The 20369-nt window shown below is 32.0% G+C and overlaps 1 long non-coding RNA gene across 1 annotated transcript; it reads left to right on the forward strand.

Moving 5' to 3' along the window:
• The first annotated feature begins 972 nt into the window (after positions 1-972).
• LOC130047132 (uncharacterized) lies at positions 973-7087 on the forward strand. Its single transcript, XR_008796178.1, has 3 exons — positions 973-1023; positions 2371-2666; positions 6788-7087. It is a non-coding gene; the product is annotated as an uncharacterized LOC130047132 (long non-coding RNA).
• The last annotated feature ends 13282 nt before the right edge of the window (positions 7088-20369 follow it).

The raw sequence follows: 20369 nt of genomic DNA on the forward strand, positions 1-20369 counted from the left end.
AAACTAATCATTGCATTATTCATATTTTGTCTTCTGCACCTTTTTAACAATTTTCGTCAAGGAGGACATATTTCCAAAGAGCTTGTATGTATATTATTGCAATATATAGTAAAAGGCAGTTCATTCGTAACCTTTTTATTACAACAAAACACAGACGTTAGAAAAAAGCTTTAAAATCTACAACAGTTAAATAATTTCTTATCTAAATTACATTAGAATTAGCAATGCTTATGTTCGTTTTTTTGGGGGGTATACCATCACATTACAAAAACAAAATGAAAATGTTAAAAATTAGTAAATTTTTTTTTTACAACAAACGGAGAATTTCGTAATTTGCGATGTTCATAACATTGAATACACCTTAGCGTACCCACAATTAATGCACTTTGCATCAAAGCATCTTTCTAACCCTTAAATACTGAAAACGATATATGGCAATATTTGGAGGAATGTACTTGGCTTTCTAATGTGCCTTTATGAACACTAAGACAAAGACGGGCCTCTGCTAAAGAGATCGGTGACCGGATATAAAGAGCATGTGTAAAAGTCATTTTCCCTCTGGAGACTTTTTCAGTCAGATAGATTTGTGAAACATAAATCACTTTCCTAAAAGCTTCAGTGTATGACAAGAATAAATCATCCGTCAAACAAAGATTTAAGTCCCTCCAAACATATTGACAATCTCCTCACGCACGCGGTCAGTTTATACCCCTTTTTGTTTCATTCCTTTCACTTCAAAGATTCTTTACATCATTAAGTAGATTAAGCTACGAGCAAATGAATCTAAGTACGGTCAACTCTTATCAATAACTATTTAATTTGATTTGATGACGTTGTCTCATTAGGGAATTGCAGGTGAAACAGTCGGCTAGGACTAATTAGCGTTCAGCCTCAACATGCCTTTTAACGAAGTTACGCCTTTTCTTGAACTTCGCTTAAAGGCTTGGCTCCTAGGAATTTTACATATATAGGAACGCGCTTTTGAATAAACTGCAGACAGAAAATCAGCCAAGAAACAGAAAGGTAAGACTATACTAACACAAATTATTCATATTTCATAATTATAATTATATTACATTTTTGTTATCATGGGAAGTATGTAATTTAATAAGGAGACTTATTTGATTATTTATTACCAATTTGTAGTAATATAATATAAAGTAAAATCATATTAATATAAGAATTCCACAAAAATAAACTTTGAAATGTCACTTAGAGAAACTATAAATCATTGCTTTGAAAAATAAATATTTGATATCTGAAGGCTACGATAGAGCGCTTAGGGCGTTTTGTAAAAAAAAAAATTATATATAAAAAATGTTAGTTATGTATCAAACACGAATCACAAAATCAAAATATGTGTTTATGTTTGATATAAAACCAAAGGAAGATAACTGTCATCCAATCGTTCTTATGGACAGTATACTAACATGAATCGTACCTATATATAGTATACTAACAGGAATCGTACCTATATATAGTATACTAACAGGAATCGTACTTATATATAGTATACTAACAGGAATCATACCTATATATAGTATACTAACAGGAATCGTACTTATATATAGGATACTAACAGGAATCGTACCTATATATAGTATACTAACAGGAATCGTCTAATACAGTACACAACTAAACATATTTTTGAAAACTCGCTATATTATTGACGAGGGTATATCAATCCCTCAAAATTTAAAGATATTTTTCGACAACGATTGGAAGATGATGTTTGGAATCCTTTTTGAAATTTCATTTTTGGTCTCCTGTGTGTTCGCTGGTCAGCTTTTATTATTATTTTGTTTTTGGTATAAAAACATATAAATTGAAAGTTATAGTAATTTATGGGAAATTTTTAAGGAATTCATTTGTCGTAAAGAAATAAGAATTCTTAATTACTCACGGCGGGTGTGACCGGTCAACAGGGGGTGCTTACAACTCCTGGGCACCTGATCCCACCTCTGGTATGTCCAGGGGTCTGTGTTTGTCCAATTCTTTAATTTGTATTCCTTATACGAGTCATGAGATTGATCACTGTTCGTTATCTTCACCTTTCATTTTTAATGTATTCTCACAAAACTTTGACATTTTCGTATCTTTTTCCATGAATTTCACTCCTGGCTTTTTAACATTTTACCCAACTTTCTATATAATACTGATGTGTACGTATTATTTCTATCACTCATTATAAACACGTTTGTGATATGCCATGCACTGAAATGTCTTTATATATACTCCATTAAAAAAAAAGCAAATCTGTATTCTCTACATAAAAATGTGCTTTCATTTACCCTTTATCCACTGTTTTATCAAATTGTTATTTTTGCATTCTGTACCCTAATACAATTCATGGTGGGTTTTTTTTCTCAGAGAAAATGAAGACATATGCTATCATCTCTATTGCTGTTGCTTTGGTGGCGATCACGGTTTTAAAAACATCAGCATCCAAAGAAAACTCCAGAGGACTTACGAGGTTAGTCGGACAGCAGCCATTACTCTTCGGAAGGCGGGGGATGAACCCTAACATGAACAGTCTATTTTTCGGAAAACGAGCCGTGGATAGGTCGACGTTAGATGATATCATTGTTGACAAATGCACACGAATCATGACCGCCTGCCAAGAGTACGCACATGAAAGAATGGGGGAGGACGACATCTAGATAACGGTACATGCTATTTTGTATTATTCTATTCCATGTACCTTGAAATACATGGTAAATTAGATAACCTGTTTAAAAGTATGCATCATCTTTTCACAAAAGACATTTTAGTTTCGTCCATCTTCGTATTTCGTGTATGTTTTTGGCTTCAGATTATCATTGTGGGTGGCTTTCTCTCATACTCATACCACATGTTTCATATTAACAGGTTAATAAACTCTTGATATGTACCCATTGAATAGAAAAGGAAATTCTATTTAAACAAAATTGATCAAATCCGAGGCTGTTTTTGAAGATTTACAGGTTGGCTTTTTTCTTCGTAATTCCTAGGGTGCATTAGTTCAACATGAATAGTTATATGAATAAGCGTTCCTCTCTAATATACAGTTAGTCTTTCTTACAGCTGTTAGGAACGACCGACTTGAATTTTGTTTGGTACATATGTATCTTTTGGGGTTTTTTTGTAAACAGATGACTCAAATTATGTAACTGCAATGAAAGGGAGAATCAATGAAATGAATTCACGAAGACAAAAGTAAATTAAATCTTGGACTAACGAATTCACCTGAAAAAAGTAATGTGAATAAATAGGCTGAGTTTATGGACTAACTCACATACAAAATATAAAATAAATCAGCGGATTAATTCACTAACAAAAGTATATTACACCATCGGATTAATTCACAAACAAAAGCAAAGTAAATCTACAGATTAATTCACAAACAAAAGTAAAGTAAATCTTCGGATTAATTCACAAACGAAAGCAAAGTAAATCTGCGGATTAATGTACTGACAAAAGTAAATTAAATTTGCGGATTAATTCACTGTCAAAAGTAAAGTAAATCTGCGGATTAATTCACAAACGAAAGCAAAGTAAATCTGCGGATTAATGTACTGACAAAAGTAAATTAAATTTGCGGATTAATTCACTGTCAAAAGTAAAGTAAATCTGCGGATTAATTCACTGTCAAAAGTAAAGTAAATCGATGATACTAATGAGTAGCAGATTTAAACATTTGAAGTAAGAAATATTACAGTAATATGGTCTGATGAAACCAAAGTGATCAGAGCACAATGATAAGTCTCATGTGATTTGTAAATATAAATTCTCTATATAGGTTGCTTGCATGAAATATATCTATATTACCATGGGTGAATTCATAAAACTGTGGTGGAAAGATATGTTTGCTTCAAAGATTTCTACTACTCACTACTGTTTCACGGCTTTGGAAATTTTCATATCAAAACAGCTATCTAATGCGTGACATTTTGAGTGAGATAAGGTCACAGCTGTTGCAAAAAAAATCCCACTCTGTTAGCTCTCCTTCCTCGTAGTTTAATGAGTGAAAAAAACCTAATTTGACCTGACTATTGAAAATTCAAGTTCAAACCTTTATATTTCCACCCCACCCCCCAATGTAGTTGTTCGTGAATTCTGAAATTCAGATTTCTAAATTATATGTATTGTGGTACCGTAAAAACTGTATAAAGTTGTAATAATTGGAGATAAATAGAAATTAAGCGTTTATTCTGCAGAAAAAATATGTTCTCATTTTTAAAAAGCTGATATTTTTTGTGTGTGCGGTTTTTTGTTGTTGTTTGTTTTATTGGTTTTTTTTTTTTTTTTTTTTTTGGTTATTTATTTTTTGACGTTTGCTATAAAATTTTGATGAAATGAAAACAAAATGTTTACTACGAGAAACGGCCGTTTGTGTGCTGTCCGTCTTCAGGATTCGCAGCACAGATTAGATTCCCACAACCATTAAAATATTTACAAATACAATGAGACCTGTATACTGTAAGAGTACAGACATGCTACATCTCAAGTCATTGTCGGAACCCCACGATCTGTATCGCATCCGTCTTACTACCACTTACAAGCGGTCAGTGAGTGGTAGCGAGACGGACGTAAGACAGACCGTGGGCTTCCGACGATGACCTCAAGTATCCGAGAACTGTAAATTTCTTGCTTGAATTTCAACATATTCATCAACTAATTTTCAAATGAATTTAAACTGTTTTCAATATTTTAGCAAGTTTATATCGGATAACTTACTAAAGAAAAGTTGATGTAAATCCTTCCAATGTAATTTAACAAGATGAACACTAATTCATAATAACACTTTTCATATTCAATTCACATGAAGCAGATAGACAAAATTTGAATCAATCTTTTAGTGATTTCCATAGCAACGGCCTGCAGAACTCTGTCACATATATTAGATTTTATCGAAGGCACAAGTGCTGCATATATATTTTTTATCATTATCGTTTATATTTCATTTCTTATACATGTATCAATTTTCCTTCATTGTGGCAAAAGTGCTTGAAGTTTTATCATAATTGTTACGTTTTGCTTTAGGAAAAAAAGTCTGGATGTTGAGGATGGGCGTGTCCTCACTCCAAGCCAAATTATACAGTATACGTACGAAGATGATGAACATGGATTTTGAATCCAAAAACACTAAAATTATATTATAAAGACATGAATGTAGATTGCGAAAATAAGTTTTTTTTGTACTTTGATCTAATTACGTCATAACATCAATCTATACATTATTGATAACATAATGTTTACGTTAAAATATGTACTCGGAATAGAAATCGAAGAATGAGAAATATTTTACGCTTACAAGTGACAAATCCGCTGGTAGCAGCGTCATGAAAATTTTATGGTTGAATTCTTGCGCGAAATCCTACACGTTGCGTAATTTTCTTCACGTATCTATTGCGCAATTTGACTGTCACCCATTTTTAATCTCAACACTTTTTAACAATAGAGTTAAGAGGTTCACATACAGCGCTTGTATTCATAAAGAAATAATACTTTTTGCAAGCACAGATGCGAAGACTGGAGATAACGAATTCGTCATATAGAATTTCCCCCCAATAAAACACACAATTTTTGTAGGTTATATTTTAGAGGTCGAGCGAGCTTAGTTCTCGCTATATCGGAGAGCAAGGATTGCAATAAATGGATGTGTGTGAAGCTCATTGTTTCAAACTTTGATAAGATTTTAGCGTGATCAGAACAATTTGTCCGCAATTTAATACTTTCATGATTGCCTTTAGCCGACTTTACAGAAATCACAAAACAGATTTTCATCAAAGACTTAATTGTTTGATCAAACGAATCATCGATAAAAGAGCATGTTAGCTTTTGTATCCGAGTGAACAAATTTTCAGGTGTTGTCTTTCAAAGTCGGTGACAAAAAAGATCAGTCTAGAGTCACGTACAATTACAAGTATCCCAGAATGATCCATACTTCCGCCTTGGGATTTATGGTTATGTCTTTTAAATGATATTCTGACACTAAATTAAGACCGAGATAAGGGACACGGAGCCTTCATTAGGAAAATCTAATTTATGATGACGTGATTGTTCATAGATATTATATGCCGGAAGTCGTAAATTGCAAATTTTAAAACTGTCACTTTAGCTTTAAGGAAATGAGATTTTTCCGGATTGTATCTAAATTCATTCGGTCTACACGAAGTAGGAGATTTTGTCCTCTTTACACAGGAATTGGTTGAACCATCCCCCGAAATAAGATATGTAGGTAGAGTGGAGGATTATAATTAAGTCTGCAGTAGACATGCCCACTGTTGCGACAAAATTGTTTTAAAAACACTGTCTTTATTAAGAATTATAGACATTAACCGTAGTCAATACCCGTACCAAATAATCAGCAATAAAACGTAAGACTTGTTGATTAACGTAACATATTCGCTGTGGCAAAATCCAAATGCCCGCAAAAGAAATAGATAGAAAATCAACAATCGGTAAACTAATTAAATAGACTCATTATATTATGATGATGAATTCAAAACCCATCAATGAAACATAAAAAACAAAAATCTATTATATATTTCCTATGCATCAGACCCTTTAAAAGATTTTTTTCAAAAAGGCAATACCGGTATTCTTATTTTTACTTTAAATGAGGATTCTATGGATCAAGGGAATAAAACATGACAAATCATAAACTGAAACATCAAATCGTTACTTGGAATTCGCAGAGAAATATCGTTAGTGAAAGAAAGATAAGTAATAAAATATGGAATGTCGTGTCTCCAAGGAAAGCTGTAAACTATAGTAATTTCGGATCTTTTTCTTTTCTTTGCAGATGTGGTATTAACTTCACGCAATCAAAGTAGAAGAAAAAACCAAAGATAAAGTTGTTCTATGACCATACTTCACTTTTACAAATGAAACCACAAACATTTCTAATTCGATATACTTACATAATTTTAAATCACAATTGTATAAGTTTATGATTTCAAGAATATCATCGAATCTTCATATGACATGATGTACTTCTGCCAGAATGACTTTCGAAAATAAAGTATTAGTAAAATTCATTTAGCTTATGTGATGGGACTTTGGGTTTTACCCGAGTTAAACAAATAAATTCTTGTTTTCTCAGTATTTTGTCTTTGTTATGAGAGAGAGGAGGGAGGGAGCAGTCAGTGTTGATTTTTCAGAGCTTTTCCTTCGTTGAGATGGGCATAGCGCAAGGAAGAAGAGAACAACTTGATGATGTCAACATTTTCGAATGTAATGTTATTTTCAGTCCCATACATTTCTGTAGTAATGTTTAACAAAACATATTGTGTTATGGGTTAGAATAACCCGAAATCCCAGCAAAAATCCATAATACAATTCAAAAAGTTAATAGCGCCGCTACATACTATGTAATGTTTAGGGTTTTTATCGGATTCAATTTAAATAACATTTATTTATCAAATACTCCGTACATATCAAACTTATACGGTACCAATTTTGATGCACCAGATGCGCATTGCGACAAATAATGTCTCTTCAGTGATGCTCAAGCCAAAATATAACAATAAACTTGTAAGAGCTAAAAGGAAAACTAGAGTGCCAAAAACTGTAGCCAAATTCGTCCAAGGATAAGAGCTATGCATGAGGGAGATACATGAATGGGATTGGGCAGCAGAAACAGCATATTCTAGCTTTCTCCCAGGATTTTGCGTTACACCATGAACAATTAAAGTCCTGTTATCGAATTTTTGCTAGATAAAGATCACTCTAAATACCCGACATCTAATAACAATCATATACATGAATGTGGATGAAAGATTTGTACATTTATAATACTTCTGCTTTCGTAACAGAATCCTAAAACGACTGAAATCTTTGCCCGATTATGTTCCATCTTAGTCATCCTGAAATAGTAGTTTTTGATCTAGTCATTTATAAATAAGGCATAGTATCAAGGACATTTATACTTAATCTGATAGGCATAGGTTTATCGAGGAGATTTATGCCAATCTTTGATATTGACAATATCAATGCTTCATTTCTGTAGTTATGCTTCCGTTAGTGACTGACGAATAGTCGAGTGACAAGTACTATTCGTTTTCTAAATATGACTAACTGTACTAACCCTAACTCCAAATATAACCTTGACCTTAATACCACCCCTAACGAAAGCCAAACCAATCCTAGCCCTAGCGTCAAATTCAAACCTTACCGTGCGCTAAATTTCAAAATAACAAACACGTAAATGGAAGGTATATATCCTGGTATATAGAATTCCACAAATCGATCTTGTAGACTTTTATAGCTCTTTGTCAACTGCTAACAGTAGATTTACATATTGTCAGTCAGGTAAAATATACCAGAATTAAGTTACAAATAATTTTTCTCTCACGTAAAAGGGACTACAGAGGTTTATTCTTACGCAAGAAGTGAAAACAATTCATGACAATTTGTTGATTAGAGAAAGATTTAATGGATAAAAAATATAAGAGGAATATTACAATGCCTATTAAACACATCAAAACAAAATTCAATGTTTAGTAAACCAGAAGGGATAAAATAATTAGCTAGGTTACATGCGGAATATGTTTTGGTTCCAGCTGAAAAAACTTGTAACAACATTGTCTTTGTAAGGTTCATTACAGCAGCTGTATTTTAAACAAACCTGGCTTTAATTCCATGGTAATCCTACTTATACTTGAAGTTTCCTTTCAAAGAATAAAATTCTTTCAAATCACGTTTCAATTTCAAGCACATTTAATATCCCAGCGGATTGGAGGAATGAACATAATTACCGTACCTATAAAAAGGTGAAGATAACGAACAGTGATCAATCTCATAACTAATACAGAATGAAGAGTTGGGCAAACATGGATCCCAGAGGTGGAGTAAGGTGTCGAGGAGAAGTGAGCATCCCCTGTCAACAGGTCACACCCGCTATGAGTCCTATATTCTGATAAGGTAAACAGAGTAATCCGTGGTCAAAATCTGTGTATAAAGAACGGCCTAGCAGTAGGTATGAAACCATCTTCTCTAGCCAAGGGTGACACTCTACGGTGTTTCTTAAAGAAACACCGTGGAGCGTCACTCTTGGCTAGCGAAGATGGCATAAAACACATCAGAGAGCATTTGACTCAGTGGTAGGTTGTATTGGCAAACTAGATCATTATTATAACGACCATATAATATCCGAAATACTTACTTTAAATGAGATTGTTGAAACCCCTGTAATATCAACTCGTTTATCAGTTGTTTGTCTCAATTCAAAATTTCAACAGATTGTTGGAAGACCTGATCAACAATGACAACGAGGAACTCCAGTATCTGTTTAAAATCAACTTCAGAGTATTTGTGCGTCAAATCAGAGTGGTGTTCAACAAAGTAATTGTTTAAGAAGCAATTGTCTATGATGTCAAAAAGTCTAGTCTTTAATTTATCTTGAGGAATGGTCGTGTAGAGTGTTGAAAACTCACACGTTTTGATATTGTTGATTTGGGGAAAGTTTTGTGATTTCAAATTTACTAATGTTCTTAAGAATATTTTAGAATCCACATTTATTTACATTACTTCGGGCATATGTAGTCGCCCAGTACGTTTTACATTTCTCCTTCTCAGATGTTATTTTCACGAGGTGCAAAGATGGGGCTTGGTAGAACATTCACTCGATCCAGCATGGTATCTCTGTAAGGTTTTTGTGAAGTTTTGGATTCCTGTAAAGGTACGGTATCTCATATTCTTTCGTCCCATTGACTGGGATATTAAATTTGCTTAAAACTGAAGCATGGTTTTTAAGAATTTAATCTTTTGAAAGGGCTTTTGGAGCATAAGTACGATTACCAAACGAGGAATTCATGCTAAGTTCTTTTAAAATGCAGTTGTAATAATGAGCCTTACAAAGACAATTTTGTGAGAAGCATTGTCAGCTGGAACCAAAATATTTCTTATGTAACCTATCCAATTTTTTGATCACTTCTGGTTTACTAAACACAGAAAGATAGATGGTACGTACTTTTATTTTGATGAGTCAAAGACGTGATCCCTCTTATGCTTTCAATCCATTCTGACAAGGTATCAAGTTCTTTTTCATATTTAGCCCATCGTCTGGCATAATCTTCGATAGAATCCATGAAAGAGATGAAGTTCTGTCACCATTTGAAAAACTAGGTTTCTCTGAATTTATGACATTTAAAAATAAGTTATTTAAGGTCTTCATTTTCAACTATATCAACATTATCAGTAATGAAATATCCATCTGGACTCAGTAGTTGAAAGTAGACGAAGAACAAGAACAGGGAGGTGGATTATGTATAAGATGGTCTATATCTAGGCACTGTAAAATATGTAATTTAAGAGTTTGGGTGCTATAGTAGATGTATATTTGTAGGAAATACTAGTGTAGAATTGAACTTGAAGTATGCTGGAATACATATTGGATTCCGAAACTTCACAAAAACCCTTACAAACAGAAATATATATCTGGATCCAGGAAATGTGCTACCAAGCCCATATTTTTTCCTCCTCACGAAAATATTAACTGCTGTGAAGGAGAAACTTTTGCTACAACATATGCGAGAAGTGGTGTAAATGAAACATGGATTCTAAAAATTCGAAAGAATTTTTTTGGGTGAGTAAATGTTGTTTATTGGCATTTTTGGGTTAGGATTTTACACACCCCTACTTTCCAACCTAACCAGTGGATATGGGGTAATTAATATGTAAAACAATATGTATACAACAAGCACTCACAAATAAAGAAAGAAGAAACGAGGACAGAACAGTATGAAAAAAGTGTTACAATTCTCTGGCTACATAATCATTATACAAAAAATAGGCCATGGTTTAAAGGTATAGGACAGTCATATAATGACAGTCTTTGCATGTAATTTACTAAACTGTGTCCTTGACAATATCCATACATACAGCATTATAAATTCATAAAATGTTATTTATGTATACTAAGTTGCTTGAATAACTTCCATTTTTTGATTTATTATCATATACAGCTTTTTACATATATAAAATAAAGATGAAGTTAAGATATGAACATGAAGAAAATATCAATTACATTTCCTATTTTGTAAAAACAAACTTAATGTACCAATATGAGACTTATAAAACACTAAATTTCAACTTCAATTATAAATGGTTTTATGATATTTCTATGACTTTGTGATGATAATAATTAAAAATAATCAGACTATCTGAAGGGGTCTGTCCTTCAGTAGCGCTGCCTGAAGGGGAAAATATGGACATTGTTTGTTTAAGGTTGTTCCCCACAGACAGCATGGCTTATAGAAAAATATCTCTACCATATTTGTATATATTTGATATAGTATAATAATAATAATAATAATAATAATACCATATTTATATAGCACCCTTTTCATACACTATGTACGCTCACAGGTGCTTTACAATGCATATATACCTTACAAGAGAATGTTATACACATAATACATAGAAAATAAATAAAACATTAAAAGCTGTACCTATCCTCATTGTACATATAAAACATGAAAACACAAGATACCATAAATATGCTAGATAAGAATAAACATCAGTTTCAGGGCGTATTAAAATAATAATGATAATGAAATACACACACGCACACACAGCATATAATGTCTCAGGTATAATACATTAAAACATACAATTTCCTCCCCCCCCCTTTTTTTAATAAAACATCACAAAATGGCACTCGAAAGCTAAGACACACAGTCTTTAGTTTTCACAGTTTTTCACAGAATCTAACCTACACGAATGACTGAAATGATAGAAACTAGTCCTGGAAAACTTTATGGAAAAATGTGTTTTCAGTGACTTCTTGAATGCACACAGTGTTCTACATTCCCTTACATGTTCTGGAAGGGCATTCCACAGTTTTGGAGCTATTGTTCTGAAACAACGATCTCCGTATGTTACGGTTCGACTTTTTGGAATAACTAAAGTGACTGATTGTTTTATAGACCTAAGATTTCGGGTAGGCTTATATACCTCTAGTAATTGTTTGATATAAGTTGGGCACTCATCATGTAAGACTTTGTAAGTATAAGTAAGTATCTTATATTGTGTCCTATACTGCACAGGTAACCAGTGTAGTTCTCTTAGTATTGGAGTGATATGGTTGTGACGAGAGGTCCTGGATATGAGACGTGCGACAGTGTTCTGAATATGTTGGAGCTTGCTCAGGACTTTCTTTGGAACACCAACCAGGAGAGCGTTACAGTAATCTAACCTTGATGTAATTCGAGAGTTCACAAGAGATTTAATGGCTTTTGTTGTTAAATATTTTCTTATGTGGCCTATTTGCCGCAACTGTGCATAACAAGATCTGCTGACAGAGTTCACTTGTTTCTCCATATCCATCTTGGAGTCAAACATGACACCAAGATTTCGAACGCAGGTTGAAGGATTAATTTGTGAGTCACCTACTGTCATATATATTATGAATATCGAATTTATGTATATGAATGTGTATCTATATGTATGCGTATATATATGTCTTATATATTTATTTTCTGAAAAGTAATATCGTATATATATATATATACGCATGTAATTAATACCTGTATACCAATTGTATCTTGTCAACTCAAAGTCAACCACTTTGTCATTTTAATACCATGTTTTACTTTAATTCTTTCTATTGTTTTATCATTTTCTTTATAGCTCTTGCAGGTCTTTTATTTGTACATTATCAATGATTATTAACACAAACATTGTACAGAGCATAGAAACTATAGGTAATTTTGTGCTTTATAAATGAATTAAATAATAATAATGATAAAGATATACATCCAATCCAATGGGCCCCTGGCACCATAGGTGAGGAATAAGTGGGGATATCCTAGGATATTTTATCCCAACCAAAATTGTATGTTTCCAAATAAATATATATACTATAAAAAAAACCTTCAATTTCTTCAACAAAAATTTCATCATAGTCGTTTCTTATAGCTAATTTCAATTCTATATTGTATACACTTGATAAAGTCAGCTTAAAGCTATTTAACACAAGTGTTTTGTTCTGACATCTACAACAAAATATATAATATTTAATGTGGTAATTAATAATGTTACTAATTTCATTATCAGCACATCCAAGAATATATTCTTTTTTACAAGTTACAACATGAAAAGAAAATATGTTACTGATTCATTCAAATACGTTCCTTATAAATATGTTGATCTCGTTCACATTCATACAATAGATGTTCAATACTTTCTCTTTGTTGGCTACAGAATGTACATAAATCTGTATCTGACTTGTGAATAATTTTAAAGAATGTGTTAGTAGTCAATATCCTATGGTTAACACGATAGTGAAACCATAGTATTTTGTCTTTCTTTAACTAATAAAAATCCATTAGTATTAATGTTTTTCCATTCAGCTTGTAAAATTTGAAACCTTTCATTCCATTTTAATTGGCCTTTATGTTATACTTCATTATTATATAAAAAAAAATTATTTCAATTTTTGTCTAAAATCAAAGGAATTAAATGTTAGGAGTTATGAGATTGATCACTGTTCGTTATCTTCACCTTGCATGTGTTGGAATAAAAGGTTCTGTTAATTTACCCAGTTGATCAATCTTATGATGTTTCATTATTTGCTTTACTACTTTGGTAATACTTAAATACGATATTCTAAAAAAATTGGTTTTTACTTTGTTATATGTAAATCATTGTCTAATAATGAATTAAGAAAGTTGATACTATTTTCACTCCATGCTTTCAAACATATTACTTTATTATTTACCTTTACGTTCTCGTTATACCATAGAACACTATAATGCAATTGTTCTTGAGTAATGTTATCATCATGTGCATAACAATTAACAAGTTTATTCCAAGATTGAAATACATCAAACCAAAACTGATTCTTAGATTTTTCCACTTTCTGTAAAGCATAAAGTGGCTTTAAAGTTATAACTTGACTGATATCAATATCTGCACCCATAACGGACTGTCATTTGACAGAACACTCGAGTAATGTTTTAACCCAGGATATTTTCATGGTGTCTATGAAATTCTCAATATCAATCATTTAAAGTCCCCCCATTTCATAATTCTGAGTGAATACTTTTTTCACAATTTTAAAAATAGGACTTTTCCACAGGAATTCAAACAAGAATCTGATTTAGTTGTTGAATAATATCTTCAGATGGATTGGGTAAAGCAATAAAGAGATATACCAGTTTAGATATAACTGTTGGCCCAGATAGCATTAGCCATAAAATGTTGAAATCAACAAAAACTACCATTATCAAACCACTTACTATGCTATTCAACAGATCATTGTCAGAAAATATTTTCCCATCTTTTTGGAAAATTGCTCACGTCATTCCTCTTTTTAAGAAGGAAGACCCGTCAATAGTATCTAATTATAGACCTGTCTCGCTATTATCATGCGTTAGTAAAATTTTGGAGAGAATTATTTTCAAACATGTATATAATTATTTTCATAGTAATGATCTATTTTATCGATATCAAGCTGGATTTTTACCAGGTCATTCTACAGTTTATCAATTATTAGAAACTTATCATAGTATTGTTCAAAGTATTGATGAAGGGAAATCATGTTGTATGATATTTTGTGACCTGTCAAAAGCATTTGATAGAGTATGGCATAATGGTCTTATTTTCAAATTACAAACTTATGGTATATCTGGTAGTCTTTTACATTGGTTCAGAAGCTACTTATGTCACAGATCACAAAAAGTAATGTATAAGGACCTTTTATCGTCTCAACTTGATATATTTGCTGGTGTACCCCAAGGTTCTGTTTTAGGACCTTTACTATTTTTGATTTATGTTAATGATGTTGCTGTAAATATGCTATCAATGTGTAGATTATTTGCTGATGACAACTCACTCCAGCAGTCCTCATATAATATGCTAAAAATTGAATACAAGCTTAATTATGATTTACATATACTAGAAAAATGGTCAAATAAGTGGCTACTCAAATTCAATCCATCCAAGACTAAAGCTGTTTATTTTTCGAAAAAAGATAACTCTATTTTACCGAAATTATTTTTCCAAGGTGATAGATTGGAGTGTGTTCCAGTCCATCGTCATCCAGGCTTATTATTGTCACATAACCTCAGTTGGTCTTTATACATTGATTCCATAGTTCATAAATCTTTTAAAAAATTAGGGCTTTTAAAAAGGCTTAAGTTCAAAATTGGCAGAAAACATCTGTCAAAATTGTATATAGCTTTTATTAGACCTACTCTTGAATATGCTTCAATTGTTTGGGATGGCTGTTCTGTTCACGATACTGATAAGCTTGAAAAAGTACAATTACGTGCAACTAGAATTGTTACTGGTCTTCCTATTTTTGCATCTAGAGAATCCCTTTATTCAGAAACAGGCTGGCTAACTTTAAAAAGTAGACGTTATATTGCAAAAATTACTACCATGTTTAAAATTTGCAATGGTAGCGCCCCTGATTATTTAAATGAAATTATTCCACATAAACATGAAAATATATCCCTTTATAATACTAGAAACAATGATAAGTTTTACATTCCAAAATGCAGATTAGAGTTATTCAAAAAATCATTTGTACCTGACTCTGTAAAACAGTGGAATTTATTAAATGTAGAAACCAGAGAAGCCATCTCAATCAATTCATTCCGCAAAAATATAATAACAGACATTACAATACCACCATCATATTACTCTTTTTGGAAAACGATATATCAACATTATTCATACAAAGCTAAGATACAACTGTATACTTAATTATGATCTTTATAAATTAAATATCACAAATTCTCCGTTTTGTACATGTGGACATACTAATGAAGATATATATCATTTCTTTTTTGCTTGTAAAAATTACTCCAGGGCTAGAAATGATCTTTTTAATCGCCTTTTCATGCTTGACTTGGTTAATATTGATACAAAATTGTTATTATGCGGTGATGTCAATTTACCTCTGCAAACTAATATAACTATTTTTTCAGTTGTTCATAAATTTATAGAAGAAATTTGTAGATTTGTTTAATCATTGTACATTATACCTGTTAATTATTACCTTGCATGACATATTGTAATATTTTAGGAGAGGGACTTGTAAGTTGTCAGAACTTGTTCCCAATCCTTTTGATTTCATCAATAAAATATGTTCAAAACAGATATAACAAGTGACTTAATTACAGTGATATGACCGATAGGGGTAAGATTTTTGCCTCTCCCAATGTTTTAATAGAGTTTTAATGCTTTTCATTTTTTCGGTAAAATTAGCTTTAACCATATCTTGTAATCTAATATCAAATTCCATGCCCAATACTTTAAAAGACTTATTTCCCCATGTCAGATCTGTGTTATTTATTAATATTTCTGTGCTTTGTCTTTATAACTTGTAATTTAGAATAATTTACTGATAATACTGATATTTGTTTGAACACATTTGATTCATGAATAGTAGCCTTCAAAGATTCCCTGGTTCCATCCAGAAAGAATGGTATCATTTGCAAATTGTGATATTAGATGTGTAACTTCCCCCATATTTATTACCTTAATATTTTTAGCACCTCTTAATTTGATAACAAGAATCTCTGCACATAATAAAAACAAATAAGGAAAAATCGGATCCCCTTGTCTACAACCTCTTCCATTCTTGAACCACCTTGATAAATTCCCACCTTGGTTAATTGTTGTTATGATATTAGTAGTAAAATATTTTTACCCAACTAATTATTGAATTACCAAAATTGAAATATGTCAACACTTGTATCATAAAGTTCCATGACACTGTATCAAAGGCTTTTGCAAAGTCTATAAGTAAAATTAATCCAGGAATATTTTTGACTTGTGTATAATTCATAATACATAACTGTATCATAAATTAATCTAGTATTTTTTGCAATATTTGGACCTGATATAAAACCTGTTTGATCTCCATGTATAAGTACTGGTAAGACATATTATATTCTGTTGGGAATTTTGTAAACAGTATTCAGTAATGTAATCGGTCGCCAATTTTTTTAAAGTATTGTTATGGCTGATCAGGTTTCGGTATACATACTATTATACCTTGTCTTTGAGTCACAGATAAATTACAATTTCTAAAAGAATAATTCAAATGTCTGACAACGAAATGTCCCAAATCCCTCCATTTTTTTTTTTAAAAATTCAGTCGTATATCCATTACTTCCTGGACTTGTATTATTATTTAATTTTTCCAGAGTGTATGCTACCTCATTATAACTAACATTACCCTCCAGTCTCATTTTTCCTACTGATAATTTCTAGTGTTATCAAATACATATCATGTTCCCATTTTTGTGAATCATCTTTTAAAGCTTTACCATGCCATATAGTTTCATAAACTTCACATATGCCATCTAAAATTTCATCCTGTTTAGTAATAATTTGCCCTCCCTCAGTTTTATTTCTTTTGTGTATGATTTTACTAGTATAGTTTCTTTTTTCTAAGTTACAAAATTTAAAGTATTTCGTTGGTTTTTCACCTTCATCAATCCATTTAACCTTTGATGTTATCATGGCACCTTTTAATTTTTCAATTCTTATAGCTTCTATTTGTTTATCGAAAGAAAATTTAGCAAATTTGAAATTTCTAAATTGTTTCCATATCAACATCATTAAAACGTACGACTTTTTAACACTTTGCACCATCATTCCTCGCGAGGTTCTCTTGACAATATCCAGCTAATCTTTGGTTATCAGGCCTACTAACAGTCAGATGAAATTATCATTGGCACGGATTGTGTTAATTTATCAGATGATCTGTTTTTGAATTCTTACGGGGCAGAATTTATTCAAAATATTCTACATGAGAAGAAAACATCTCTTGCTGTAGTCTTCAATTCGACATTTAGATATATCGACAACGTTTTATCTATTAACAAAATAAACTTTCATTCATATGTCGATTCGATATATCCCTGTGAACTCGAAATAAGAGACACCACAACGTCTTCCACTTCTGCTTCATACCTAGATATTTTATTAAAAGTAGACATTAACGGCAAACTGACAACTCAACTGTATGACAAACGGGATGATTTCAGCTTCTCCATCGTCAACTTTCCATATTTGTGTAGCAATATGTCACCTGCATATGGTGTTTATACCTCTCAACTGATTCGATACACATACCGATTGTTAAGCCGTTCTTGATTTTGACTACGGATAACTCCGTTTAACTAATCAGAATATAGGGTCCACGGCGAGTGTGACCGGTCGACAGGGATGTTTACTCCTCCTAGGCACCTGATCTCACCTCTGGTGTGTCCAGGGGTCCTTGTTTGCCCAACTATCTGTTTTGTATTGCTTATAGGAGTTATGAGATTGATCACTGTTCGTTATCTTTACCTTTCATCGAAGACGTTTTATCTATTAACAATACTCAGTTTCATTTCATATGCCAATTTCGATACATCCCAGTGATCTCGCGATAAAGTCGTCCACTTCTGCTTCATACTTTGACAATTCACTGAACATAATAGAAATTAACAGCAAACTAACAGTTTTATGATAAATGGAATAACTTCACTTTTTCCATTGTCAACTTTCCCATATTGATGTTATGTAGCAATATTCCATTATCGCCTGCATCTGGTGCTTGTGTCTCTCAACTGATTCAATACACACGAGCTTGTTCTGCGTATGATCGAGACAGGCTACTGGCAAATAAGTTGACGTTACAGGAGTTTCAACAGTCTCTCATTTAGCAAATTTTATGGTCGTTATAAATATCTAAACAACTTGGCATTAGGTCGAATCCTGTCTGACGTGTTTCATACCAATTGTTAGACCATTCTTTTCATAATAATTTTGACAACGAATTACTCTGTTTACCTGATCAAGATATTGGTCTCACGGCGGGTGTGACCGGTGAACAGGTGATGCTTACCCCTAGGCACCTGATCCCACTGTGTGTCAAGGTGTTCTTGTGTCAAGGTACTCTTAATTTCGTATTCTTTATAAGAATTAGGAAATTGATTACTGTTACTGTTAGTTTTGACTTTTAATCAGCAAGATATTTTACGAAACATATGACAAATGATAGGACAAAGCTTATTATCAAACATTTCTAGACACGATTTAATAATAGTTTCCATTTGTTTGGTTTTACAAAATAAACACATGTATGGTAAAATATACCGGCTACACAGTTATAAATTACATCTTTCTAAGATTATGCTATAGCTTTTGGTAGTTAAAGTATGTTAAATATCTTAAATGACTGTATCGTAAAACCTTATTAGATCTAACAGACTGCAGGGTGAAAGTTCAAAGACAATTTAAAACATTCAGGTAGTGAAAAAGGAACCAATACACTCTCAGACTTATAAATCAAATTTAAACATAGTCTTTTTCTACAACCAAAAGTGTTACATAGTCCCATCAGTTAGAAAATCAGATTTCTCAGAAAGTCGAAGAAATGTGTAAATGTATGTTTTTTGAAGAAAAAAAAAATATTTTGAGGTTTATAGCTTTTTGGCAAAGATATATTTCTTTATTGAATGAAGATCATTCATTAGCATTTCCGTTATGAATTGTTGCGAATTTTTTTTCTAGAAGTTGAAACTTTTTTCTATTAAAAATCCTTTGGTTAACAACAGCAACGGTTACCACAGTAACACATAATACATACTCATTATGAATACAGAAATGGGAATGAGTTCCTATAAATAATGTTAATTTCCTATAAATAAAGTTTATATATATTCTATATTTTATTAATATATATATATATATATATATATATATATATATATATATAATGTTAAAAAATAAATGAAAAAATCCCCACAGTTAAATAATTTAAAAGAAGAAAATCCAAAAAGATCACATAATAGTCAATGATCAGTACCTGCACGTATTTAATTATATATGTATCAGCTCAATCCCCGATAGTCAATGATCAGTACCTGCACATATATAATTATATAGGTATCAGCTCAATCCCCGATAGTCAATGATCAGTACCTGCACATATTTAATTATATAGGTATCAGCTCAATCCCCGATAGTCAATGATCAGTACCTGCACGTATATAATTATATAGGTATCAGCTCAATCCCCGATAGTCAATTTTGATATGGAGCTGCACTTGACAATTGAATTGATATATTTTAATAGCATCATGCATGATTTTCCCAATATTGGTAACAATGACGAGGTGCTAGTATTGCTTTCTGAAACAAGCATATGTACATGTATCAACAAGTGCACTTCCTGCAAATAGCTTAAACAAAGAAGATCTCTATCCAAAAGGAATGTTCCGCAGAAATGAATAATTCACATCATGTTTTTGTGAATTGTACATGTGGTTTCGTGGAAATCCGCGTTTTTGTCAAAAATGCTGTTTCGTTGATACGCCATTTAGTGGAAAGCAACTTTGTTCCTCCTGTAGGCGCACAAATTTTGACTATAGCGAAAA

Source organism: Ostrea edulis, chromosome 6 (assembly GCF_947568905.1).
Source record: "Ostrea edulis chromosome 6, xbOstEdul1.1, whole genome shotgun sequence".
NCBI lineage: Eukaryota > Metazoa > Mollusca > Bivalvia > Ostreida > Ostreidae > Ostrea > Ostrea edulis.